The sequence below is a fragment of the Ictidomys tridecemlineatus genome, chromosome 3, assembly GCF_052094955.1.
Source record: "Ictidomys tridecemlineatus isolate mIctTri1 chromosome 3, mIctTri1.hap1, whole genome shotgun sequence".
NCBI lineage: Eukaryota > Metazoa > Chordata > Mammalia > Rodentia > Sciuridae > Ictidomys > Ictidomys tridecemlineatus.
This window is the reverse complement of record NC_135479.1, coordinates 147,762,568-147,775,591: the sequence shown is the minus strand read 5'-3', so window position 1 is coordinate 147,775,591 and position 13,024 is coordinate 147,762,568. Positions and strand designations below refer to the sequence as shown.

The 13,024-nt window shown below is 39.0% G+C and overlaps 1 protein-coding gene across 6 annotated transcripts in view; it reads left to right on the top strand.

Annotated features, from left to right (window-relative positions):
• LOC110598395 (uncharacterized) overlaps positions 1-13,024 on the top strand; it is a 62,235-nt gene that overhangs the window by 26,043 nt on the left and 23,168 nt on the right. For 4 of the 6 annotated variants that reach the window (XM_078044163.1, XM_078044161.1, XM_078044162.1 and 1 more), the window contains exon 2: positions 12,231-12,361. The exons of 1 other annotated variant lie outside the window; for it this stretch is intronic. The gene's annotated coding sequence lies outside the window, so the exon portion shown is untranslated. Of the gene's footprint in view, positions 1-7,565; positions 7,790-12,230; positions 12,362-13,024 lie in introns of all 6 variants that reach the window. One more of the 6 variants, XM_078044159.1, reaches the window with a different exon arrangement.

Below are 13,024 nucleotides of genomic sequence, written 5' to 3'. Positions count from 1 at the left end.
TATAACTTTATGTATATATGACTGCATGACCAATATGATTCTACAACATGTATACTCAGAAAAATGAGAAATTATATTCCATCTATGTATATCAAAGTGCATAAATACATTCTACTATCGTGTATAACAAATTAAAACAAATAAAAATTATTTTAAAAAATCTATCTGAAATTAAAGAGCAAAAAGAGAGCTGAAAAACATATGACAACATCAGCGAGCTCTGGAACAATTTTTATAAAGCCTAGAATATACATAATTAGAATTTTTGAAGAGGAAATTCTAACAGGAAGAAAGAAAGGTGGACAGAAACATATTTGAAGAAGTAAGGAACAAATTTTTTCCAGGTTTGATGAAAACTTACCAACCTACAGATCCAAGAATCTCAGAAAATTATAAGCACAAATCATATGAAGAAAACCCCACAAGACATAATAAATTGTTCAAAACCAGTGGTAAAAGGAAAAGTTTAAAAGTAGACTTTTAACACAAGATGATAGGCAAATTCTTGTCAGAAACAAAGATAGTACAACATCTTTAAAGTTACAGTAAGGGGGAAACCTGCCAACCTAGAATTTTATACAAGGAAAATAGCTTTCAAAACAAAGGTGAGATAATAAAACTTTTCAAACATACAAAAATTAAAAGTGGAAAAAATCGTTAGTACCATATTCTCATTTGTAAGAAACATGGATATTTTTATTTGTTTTTGTAACCCAGATGCTTTTTATTTCTTTTTCTTGCCTAATTATACTGCCTAGAACCCTTAGTACATTGCTTAATACACATGGACATCCTTGCCTTGTTTTGGGTATTAAGGGGAGAAGACATTTATGTTAGTCAGCTTTTTGTTGCTGTGACAAAATACCTTAAAAAATATTAAAGTAGCTTAAGAAGGAAAGCTTTCAGAGATTTCAATTCATGGATACATGATTCCATTACACTTTTTTTTTTTTTTTTTTGGTACTGGGGATTTAACCACTGAGCTTCATCCCCAGCTCTTTTTGTTATTTATTTTGAGATGGGGTCTCATTAAGTTGCTAGGGCTTATCTCAAACTTGTAATCCTTCTTTCTCAGTCTCCCTAGTAGCTGGGAGTATAGGCATATGCAACCAAGTTACTGTGGGCCTTTGGTGAACCCACAGTGCCTGGTCACCTGGTCAGCCCATAGTGCCTGGTTACTGGGAGCCTTTTGTGAAGCAGAACATGATGGTGGAGAGAATGTGGTGGAGCTTCCTCCAACAAGGCCCCACCTCCTAGAGTTTCCACCACCTCCCAATAACTCCACCAGTTGGAGATCAAGCTTTCAACACATGAACTTTTGGGGGACATTTAAGATCAAACCTTTAAATACTAAATAGTCCCTTTATCAAATTCCCTTTAGTCATCCATTTTGAATGTATCATCTGTTTCCTATTTGTATCATATCAATTTTTTCCCTAAATAGAAGATAAATAAGAATCTGATGGTAGACATTATAGAAGATGGTGTGTGATTTAACACTTAAAAACACAAACTTTATAACAGTGAGAACCATTCAGAAATTAAAATGGTTACTTTGGGAGAAAGATCCTTTCTAGAAGTTTCCGAAGATCATACGTTATGAATGATGTGTCAGTGATTTTCATCCTTGTGGGAGAAGAAACTAGGTGACCCTTTTGGTTCCTTGTGATGACTCTGTGCTAATTTCATGTTATGGCTTAGATATAAGGTATTCCCCTGCCAAGGTCTCGGCTTGGCACCAGAATCACGAGCCACCACACACCTTTGTAGGTTCAAACAGCAATTCTTTATTCCCGCTCTCACACCGCCCAGGGGCAATCGCGTTCTGCCGTCTCCCGCACAATTCACCTACTCCACGAGGCTATCTCCAAATCCCATTTTAATCTCACGAGAACTCAACGGGAACAAGCAGCAGGAACACCCTAATCCCAGCAATAATCTTCAACTTCCAACTTCCCTAAAACCCATTATCTTAAACTGGCAACGCCTTAAACTCAAGGAACCGGTTACTTCCTCAAACCTGATCAGCTCTAAACCCGGATCCGCCTTGGTCCTTGAGCAAGGTCACCTTATTAAAGCATGCATGCAATGTTCCATCAAATGTCCTCTAAGCAGCATGGGGTACGCTTGGCAAGGAAATTTCGATGCGTCATTCCTACTTGGTAATGGCCCTCAGCATTCCCCAAAAGCTCATGACAATATAAGAAAGTTCAGAGGTGAAATAATCGCATCATGAGAGCTTAACCCAATCAGTGCATTAATCCAGTTGAATGGATAAACTGGGTGGTAATGGGTGGGGAGGGGGGTTTTGGGGTTTATTTTGTCCCTGGTGAGCAAGAGCTTGAGTTCTCCTCTACTATTCCCTTCCCTTCCCTCCCCTTCTCTTGTCTGCCCTAATGTTCTGCCTCACCTTGGGCCCAGAGCTATGGAGTCAGCCATCTATCCATGGACTGAGACCTCTGTATCCATGAGCCCCAAAACAAACTTTTCCTCCATTAATTGTTCTTGTCAGGTCCTTTGGTCTCAGCAGCAAAAAAAGCTGGCTAAAACACCATGAGATGTTGTCTCCAAAAATAGAAATCATGTATTTGAAAGCTTTATGTAGAGTGTTTGCTTTATGTAATGACATACCAAAAAAAAAAAAAAAAACCAAAACACACTAGTTTTAAAAACAATATGTTCAAATTGTGTTTAAAATGTCCTTTTGAAGTGCCCTCTCTCAGGGAATATTTAGCAGCAAATTTATTTAAATCCTCAAAATCTTTCTTCTCAATAAAATTCCTTTGCACAGAAATGTTTGGGCCTCTAAGAATTTGAGATGCCTACTAGATGAAATTCTGATTGTTAAAAGAAACTCCTAATTGGATGAGACCATAAGAAAAGATGGTGCTGAATATCTGATGGACCGAATGTTTGGGTAGATTTGTATTTGCTTGAGCTGTGTGTGTGGGTTCTCTCACTGACCTCCTTAGTTAGTAGAAAGAGAATGAAGACCTCATCTCTTCCTATTACACCACCAGAAAGCTTCAGGTAGCTGAAATGAGACTGCTTCTAGATAAGGTACAGATTTCCCAGACAGAAAAATAGGACAAACAATTAATTAAGAGTTGAACATTGGAAGATAGGTCAACCTAACAGCCCTGGAAATGAAGAGGTGAAATGAAAGAGGCATACAAAAAAAAATTGTAGTGAGTGTTAAACATAGATCTGGATTGACATTCCTGATATTTTGGCAATAATTAATAATTGGTGAAATTTAGGTAAATTGGTGTTATGATTTGGGTAAGTATCCCCCAAAGCCTCACCTGTTAAAAACTTGGTCATGGGCTGGGGATATGGCTCAATTGGTAGAGTGTTTGCCTTGCATACGCAAGGCCCTGGGTTCAATCCCCAGCAACACAAAAATAAATAAATAAAAATTAAAAATAAATAAAAAACTTGGTCACCATCTTAACACACAAGGAGGTAATGGCGGAACTTTTAATAAGGGCTGGGCCTACTGGAAGGAAGTTAGGTGTGCCCTTCTCTCTTTGTTCTCTGTCTGGCTGCCACAACATGAACTGGCCTCCTCTGCCACATGTTCCTCTATGACATACTATGCCACTTTAGGCCCAAAGCAACAGGGCCAAGTGACCAGGGATTGAAATCTCTAAATCCACAAGCCCAAATAAGTTGTTTTATCTCAGATATTTGTTACAACCATGGGAAGCTAATACAGCTGGGATTCCATTTACACATAATTATTTATATCTTATTATGTAAGAAGTAACACGTGCAAGGAGCGTGATGAAAAGTCATTCTGCACTTTTACATTAGTCACTGTAAGCTATGCAACTAAGTCCCATACCCAGGAGGAACAACTGTTTTTAATTTCTGATGTTTTCTTATATAGAGATAGTCAATGAATATACAAGCTGAGGGTGAGGTAGCAGGGGATGCATACTTGTAACATAATAAATGCATTGTTTTATCCGTCACATTTATCCTTTAACAAAGTATTTCGGATGTATCCTATTTTTGCAGAGTCCCACTTAATTCCTTTTACAGCAGCAGAGTTTCCCAGTGTGTGGAAGTACAGTCATTTATTTCACCAGTCTGAAAATAATGGATATTTAGATTGTTTATATGCACCAATATGAAAATGATGGGTATTTAGATTGTCTCTATCTTTTGCTAGCATTTTTATGTTGCCTTTTTTGCAGGGAGGGCGTTTGGAGGAGTACTGGGGATTGAACTCAGGGGCAGTTGGCCATAGAGCCACATCCCCAGCCCTATTTTGTGTTTTATTCAGACAGGGTCTCTATTTTGCTGAGGCTGGCTTTAAACTCACCATGCTCCCGCCTCAGCCTCCCAAACTGCTGGGATTACAGGCATGTGCCACTGTGACAGGCTTATATTACCTTTTTAAAAGTATGTACCTTAATGATGCCTTTTAATGACTGTGACCAATAAATGTTTCAGCTAGGAGATAACACTTCATACCTATCAATTTAGCAAAATTAAAGGTTAGATTTTTTGCTAAAGGGGCTATGGAAAAATGGCACACTGATTGGTTTTAAGAATATATGTATGTATAGACTTGTCCAAGTATCATAGCCAAGTGTTCTCAAACCTAGCTAATTATCAGATGTTCCCAAGAATCCATTAAAAATACTGATGACCAAGCACTGTAGCTCATGCCTGTAATCCCAATAACTCTAGTGGCTAATGCAGGAGGATTGCAAGATCAAGGCCAGCCTGGATAACTTAGCTATACCATTCAGCCTGGATAAGAAGGGCTGAATGGTATAGCCCAGTGGCAGAGAACCTCTGGGTTAGATCTCTAGTAACACATGCTCTCTCTCTCTCTCTCTCTCTCTCCCCCCCCTTTCTCTCTCTCTCTCTCTCTCTCTCTCTCTCTCTCTCTCTCTCTCTCTCTCTCACACACACACACACACACACACACACACACACACACAAACAAATACAGACATTTAGGCCAAATAACTGGGGATTCTGATTTAGAAGTCTAAATTAGGACCTAAATATATCTATTTGAAACTCTTCTACAGAATTCTGATTTAGACTGGGAGGTGAGAATAATTTATAGAAAATAGTAAATCAAGCTGGGCATGGTGGCACAAGCCTGTAATCCCAGCAGCTGGGGAGGCTGAGAGAGGGGAATCACGAGTTCAAAGCCAGCCTCAGCAACTGTGAGATGCTAATCAACTCAGTAAGATCCTGTCTCTAAATTAAATACAAAAAAATAGGACTGGGGATGTGGCTCAGTGGTTGAGTGCCCCTGAGTTCAATCCCCAGTACCACTCCCCCACCAAAAAAAAAAAAGGTAAACCAATTTGTATACTTATTTAATAAGTAAATGTTTTTATTTTATGAAAAAAAATTCATAGTGTAACATGCATTAACCAAACTCTCTTTTCTTTACCTCTCTGTACCTGGAGTAGGGCTGAAACAGCTTCTCTACACATTCTATCCCTAGGTTTGGATGTGCATATATTAGAGGCTACCAACACTCCAGACTTAATTCTTACAGGAAGGGGTCTTTGTAGCATTTGCCTCGTGAATTCAGCTCTATTAAGAGATTACACATATTACTCTCTCTGTTATTATAACTAACTTATTTTTTCTTTTTCTTTTTCCTTTTGGAGCTGGAGATTTAACTCAGGGGTAGTTTACCACTAAGCTACATCCCCAGCCCTTTTTGTCTTCTTTATTTTGAGCAGGGTCTTACTAAGTTGTTTAGAGCCTGAATAAATTGCTGAGGCTGATTTTGAACTTGTGGTCCTCTTGTCTCAGCCTCCCCAGCCACTGGAATTGCGGGCATATACCATCACACCCAACACACCAACACTTGTAATAGAAAAAAGGCCAAGGAGTTTATTGTATTAACAGCTATTTATATAAAATCTCTTGATCCTATTTATCACTGCAAAAAAATATATAGTTTTAATGCCTGTGTACAAGTTAGTTTGGTTCTTTTTCTATTTAGCTTTATTTTATATGCACATTTTAATACACAAACATAGATTACAGTTATCATTTTGGTAATTATATGCTAATATTGTTTTATCCATATTTTGGAAAATCAGTCCTCAAATTTAGACATTTGGGTTGTGCCCAGTTTTTCCTTAATATTAATGATGCAACTATAAATGTTATTATCCAAACAGTGTTTTTCTATTTTGAATTATTCCCTTACACATTAAAGAAGCTGAATGTCAAAGTAATGAACAGCCATCAACTGTATAGACAGAGTAGATTGACTGCTTTACAGAAAGGTTCTAAGACACTGTGCTCTGAAGAATGGACCAGTGTACTTGTTTTCTTTTCTTTTCTTTTTTTAAATATTTGTTCTAATTAGCTATACATGTGGAGTAGAGTGCATTTTGATACATCATACAATCATACATAAATGGAATATACCTTCTTCCTTTTTGGGGGGAGGGTATGGTGTACCAGGGATTGAACTCAAGGGCACTCAACCACTGAGCCACACCCCCAGCCCTATTGTTTTTTTTTTTTGTATTTTATTAGAGACAGGGTCACACTGAGTTACTTAGCACCTCGAAGTTGCTGAGGCTGGCTTTGAACTTGCAATCCTCCTGTCTCAGCCTCCCAAGCCATTGGAATTACAGGCATGTGTCACTGTGCCCGGATTAACTTCTCCTACTGGTTGTACATGATGTAGAATCACACTGCCCAGGTAATCATATATGTATCTAGGATAATAATGTCAGATTTATTCTACTATTCCTCCTACCCCCATACCCTTCCCCTCCCTTCATTCCTCTCTCTGCCTAATCCAAAGTACCTCTATTTTTCTCAGCCTTCACCTCCACACTTATTGTGAATGAGCATCCACACATCAGAGAAAACACTTGGCCTTTGGTTCTTTGGGATTCACTTATTTTGCTTAGAGTGATATTCTTGAGCTCCATCCATTAACCTGTAAATGCTAGATCTCATTCTTCTTTAAGGCTGAATAATATCCCATTGTGTATATATATACTACATTTTCTTTATTCATTCATCTGTTTAAAAGGCACCTAGGTTGGTTCCACAGCTTAGCTATGTGAATTGAGCTGCTATAAACATTGATGTGGCTGAGTCATTATAGTATACTAATATCAAGTCTTGTGTGTATATATCAAGGAGTGGAATAACTGGGTCAAATGGTGGTTCCATTCCAAGTTTTCTAGGGAATCTCCATGATGCTTTCCATAGTGGTTGTACCAATTTGCAGTCCCACCAGCAATGTATGACTTTACTTTTTTCCCCACATCCTCACCAACCTTTACTGTTGCTTGTATTCTTGATAATTGCCATTCTGACTGGAGTGAGATGAAATCTTAGGGTAGTTTTGATTTGCATTTCTCTATTTGCTAGAGACATTGAACATTGTTTCACATATTTGTTGATCAGTTGTATTTCTTCTGTGAAGTGTTTGTTCAGTTCCTTAGTCCATTTACTGATTACGTTATACATTTTTTTTTTTAGTTCTTTATAATATCCTGGAGATTAATGCTCTGAGGTGCATGTGGTAAAGATATTCTCCCAACCTGCAGGCACCTTGACAATGGACCTCCAGGCTCTTGCTAGTGTCCTCGGATGGAGGTGGCCATGACTCAAAATGGTGGTGGTGGCATGGCAAACCTGCAGGCACCATGATATTGAGCTTCCATGCCCTGGCTGATGTCCCAAGATGGAGGTTGCTGCATTGGAAGATGGAGCGATTGTGGGCAACGTGGTCAGTGGGCTTGTTTTCTAATAGCCTCTCCAGCAAAGGATTGTATTCCTTTATTTATAAATGAATATGATGAATATTAAGTTATATCTCCTACATATGAATTTTTGAGCATTTTTATTAAAAGGCATTAATAGTGACTTAAGCCAAAGATCTACCACCAAAATGCCTGGGTTTATATTCTTGCTTTTCAAAGAGAAAAGAATAGGCAGTGGAGGGTAGGGAAGGGACAGTGAAGGCCGATAAGAGAGCAGGCAGGAGCACAGCCATTTAACATGCCCTGACAAGTTAGAAGACAGGAATGGAATAAATTTCCATTTTACCATAAATGACTGCATAATCCATAATCTGGCCTGCACCAGCCTTGGGACAACTGAAGTATCAAAAACCAATCAAGAGGAGCTTATCAACTTCTCCTTATGAGCCTTTAAAAGGAGGAGTGCTGTAAGACTTCACAGGCACTCTTGCCCCTCCCAGATGCTCTATGCCCAGAGTTCTGAATCTTTCTGTCACTTTTCTTTCTTAAAAAAATTCCTGCTGGCTTGCTTATCTCATCCTTGTTCATGGTATTCATTTTTTTAACTCCACGGAACACAAACCAATCCAACTCTTGCCGTAATGCTTTGACATATGACCTTCAGTGAATCACTTGTTTTCTTTATGCCTCAGAAGACCATGTTTAACATGGCAGCAAAAGTGGTACATTCTTCAGAGGCATATTGTGAAGATTAAGCCAGGCAAGTGCTCAAAACTATTTCTGGAATTGATAAGCACTATAACTGTGGCCCATTATGTGTGCCCAAGAGTGCCCAAATCAGTGCTAGAGTTCAGAGAGAATATGTAAACAGAACAGATGTAGAAATGGCCTCTGCACTCCCAGAGCGCCCAGCATAGTAGGGAGTACAGGTAGTGTCATAGTCAGCTTTTTTGCCACTGTGACCAAAAGAGCAGAAAATTATAATTTTAGAGGACAAAAAGTTTATTTGGAGCTCACAGTTTCAGAAGTCTCAGTTCAGAGATGGACTTCATTTCTCTGGGCCAGAGGTGAGGCGAACATCATGGTGGAAGGGTGTGGTGGAGGAAGGCAGCTCAGGACCTGGCAATAAGGAAACAGAGCTCTGCTCAGTAGAGACAAAATACATACTCCAAAGACATGCCCCCAGTGATATACGTCCTCCAGCCACACCCTACCTGCCCACAGTTACCACCCAACTAGTCCATATCAGTGGATTAAGACACTGATTAGGTTCCACCTCTCATAACCTGATCATTTTGTTTCTGAGCATTCTTGGATTTTCTCACACATGAACTATATCCAAGCCATAACAGGTAATAACAGTACCACAGGGCAGGTAGCACAGGGCAGGTGTCTGAAAAGGGGAGCTGTTGGAAAGAATATGCATGCCTTGAATATTTGATTTTTTCAATAAAGAAACTACATAAATTTTCTAAGTGTTAGGGTTCATTCTATATTTCTTCTTCCATGAACTAATTAATCATGACCACCTCATATTTTTACAGTGATAAATAAGGGTCAAAAGATTTTATATAGTTAGCCATGTCAATGCAATAAACTCTCCAGACCACGGTCGGGGAGTTTAAGTGTTTATTAAACAGTATATGCCTATGTTTTTTGATGTATAAAAGTAATGCTCTTTCTGCTCCTCTGTCCCAGCCACTCTTGACCCAGATCTTCCTTGAACAATATAGGCATCCCCATTCCTCACAGCCATTGATTTGCTCTTCTCTCTGCCTGGAAAGCTCTTCCCCCAGTATCTACATGGTTTGCTTCTTCTTCTCTTCTAGATCTCTACACAAATGTTACCTTCCAAGGAAGGTCTCTTCTATTACTCCATTTAAAATTGCAACCTGCATCTCCCAGGATCCCCTATTCTCTTTCCCTATTTTAGTTTTTACATTGTACATTTCACCTCTATACTATAAAACTTACTAATTTTGTTTATAGTCAACTGACCTATAAAGTCAGTTTGGGCTATTTTATTCTTTGCTGAATCCCCAACAGTATCAAGCACTTTGTAAACAATAAATATGTGTCATATTTATAAAAATGTTACTGTATGCTAAGAGCCATAGCTGAGTAGGAATGCCGCATGGCATTTTTGGTTGAAAGGTGATGCCAGCAAGCCATTGAGATGATAATGATTATGTTAAGATCTGCATTCAATTGGATATTGGACCCCTGCTGTCCGCCTCGGCCTGCTACTTTGGAGCTCTCGCAGGACTCCTGGAAAGTTCCCATTAGTTGGGGAAGTGCGGGAGGAGGGATTTCCTGTTGGTGTAGTGTGTCCCCAGAGAACACCAAGTGCGTGGTTCGCGGGAGAATTCCCAGGGAGCGTGTGTGGAGTGTGCTGGTGGAGTTCAGAAATAAAGTTTGTTCCTGCTTCAGTGGCTCGTGATTTGTGCCCAGCCAGACTGCAGCAACTGTAACATACATATCATTCTGGAACTTTCTCATTGAATATTTCTCAATGAATGATTCACCATAGATATCTTTTCATGTTGCCACATATAGATCTTCCTCATTCTTTTGATTAGCTATAATTGTACAATTTTTTTGTTTTTTATTAATAGACATTTTAAACATTTTTGATCTGATTATATCACAATATAATAACATATCTATTTTGATGAAATTGTAGTTTTCTTATAAAATTTACTTGAGTAATGAGCTTTTATCCATTATATATACTGCAAATAAATTCAGTTGCTTATATTTTCACTTTCGACATATGATAAAAACTTCAAATTGAACATGAAAATAAATCTTCCTTTCCATCCCTAAATTTCCATTTCTTCTCAAATATTATCTCAGACGTATATAGTGCATCTACAAGCATATAACTTGTAAGTATGTAACTGAAGAAAAAGTTTCACAAAATTTACTTCTCCTGACTACATTAAATGTGCTTTTATTTTTTTCCATTTCATTCTATTAATTTAATGTCCTTGAAAAATATTTGCAGGGACCCTCTAAACTGATTCCAATACCACTAGTTCATTGAGAGCCACAGTTCAAAAAGCTCGGCTCTGTTCCTCCCCTCCCCTCTAGTAACCTGGTACATAGAAGTGGATACTTAGTTGAGTTTTCCTGTCTGGCAAGCCAGTAGACTATTTGAACTGGAGACCTCCCTTAAACCTCAGCCAAATTAAATAACATCTATCTCTTATCCATCTCTTCCTAAGAGTTGAGACCCAGTTGTCACACTTGCCAAGAATGAACAGATGGTCAAAAACTAAACCACTGCTACAGATGGAGGCCACCTGACTTCACCTTGACTTCCTGCTATGCCTGGTCCACCGGACTGGTATTAGCCCCATACACATTCCTTGGGACTAGCTACACAGCGACATCCTTTTAGGAATACTGGATCATCTCCCTGTATTACCTGAAGGGAGGTCCGTCTGTTAGCTGAGAACTATCTCCAGGTAAATATGTGCTCCTATCTCTTCAATGCCTGGAAGAGATAGGAGCACATATTTCAAAGCCTGTTCATTCAAATCCTCACCTAGCCTAATTTTAAAGGTGCAGGGGAAATGGGAAAAGGCCACTAAGATCCAGATAGAACTGAGATTCTGGATAAATGGTCCAGCATTCAGGTAAGAACTCTAGGCAAGCAGGAGGAGGTCAGGTGCAGATGGACAAACAGGGCATGTTGCAGTAGCATAGTACACACCTGGGTTACCATTGCGCACCTGAGATTCACAACAAATGTTAAGACTGTGCCTTGGCTCCACTAGCTGGTAAGTCTAAGATTCCTGACTTGGTTAAGATCAATTCAGAAGCAGAGTGACCCTAAACATGGAGATTAGAAACTTTGATGCTTACAGCTAAGAGTGTTGGAGCAGACAGGGGATTCATAGAAACAACTAAAAGGATTTTTTTTTTTTTCAGTACAGGGGATTGAACTCAGAGGCACTCAATCACTGAGCCACATCCCCAGCCCTATTTGTATTTTATTTAGAGACAGGGTCTCACTGAGTTGCTTAGCACCTGGCTTTTGCCGAGGCTGGTTTGAACTCTTGATCCTCCTGCCTCAGCCTCCCAAGCTGCTGGGATCACAGGCATGCTTTGCTGCACCCAGCTTGAAACATTCTTGATTTCTACTTTAAATTCAGCTGAAAGCATAACTCCTCTCCCTGACATTTGACTCAGAACCTGTGAGATAATATAAGGTCAAAATTTAAATGCAAATCAGTATGACCACGAGTTGAAGAGCAAATCAGGTCAGAGAAGCAAATTTTCATCAATTAGGAAAAGAAAGAAAACACTTTAAAAATCAACATGTTCTATTCTTTAGAATAATTTTCTGAACTTGTTTTTCAGAAGTTAACTGATTCATTAACTCATTCTTTTGTTCGTTCATTCATTTAGTGTGACACCCTTATTAAAAAGATGCTTTCTTTCCTTCACGTCTGAGTTTAGAAGTGCACATTCATACTTGTTTTCTTTCTTTGAATGTCACAGGCACTTGGACATATTCAAGGTACTTGTACAACTTAAATATGCAGATTTCTTAAGCAACATCATTTGGCTTTAGTGTCAATGGACCCCTGATGACCAATGATGGTGCTCAAGAAGTCACTTCTACACAATAAGTAAGTTCCTTAATTGTGTTTTTCTCTGTTGGGTAGGTGACTTCTACAGCAGCCAAATGCAGATGGAAATAATGACAGGTTCCTACAAAAAAAAAAAAGTAGATTGTAGAAGGTGAAATACTCAATAATTAAACCCAGAGGTTGGGAGAGGTGACTTTGTCCTTCTAGATTTAAAAGATAACTTGCCCCTTACTCCAACCCACCCTGCATCCTGAGGGGACAGCACAGTCCTCTGCCATCCTAGGGGCAGACAACTCATATTTTTCTTGTCACTTGGCTCCAGTTCTGGTTTCTGATATCTCATTTGCATCTTACTTTAAACAGCTTGCTCTTCCTTATGCTTCCAATATGGAGCTTAACTCTTTTTTTTCTTTTGGTGATATCATCCTTCCTTCCCAAACTCCCCAAACCTCCAGTGAGACATTTGAGTATGCAGTAGAGTCCACTAAAGACTTGGGGTGAAGTGGAGGCTTGTATACACATTAGATATTTTTTATCTGCATACCTTCTTCCTCTCCCTTTAGCTTCCCAACCCAAACCCAAGAACCCCAAATCTGGGGGATAGGGAAGACACAGATGATTGTCTTTATGTAGTTTGATTAACTGAAGCCCCCTCATAAAACAAAAGGACCCTTAGCTTTGGGTTTCTGCAATTAGTAGTAC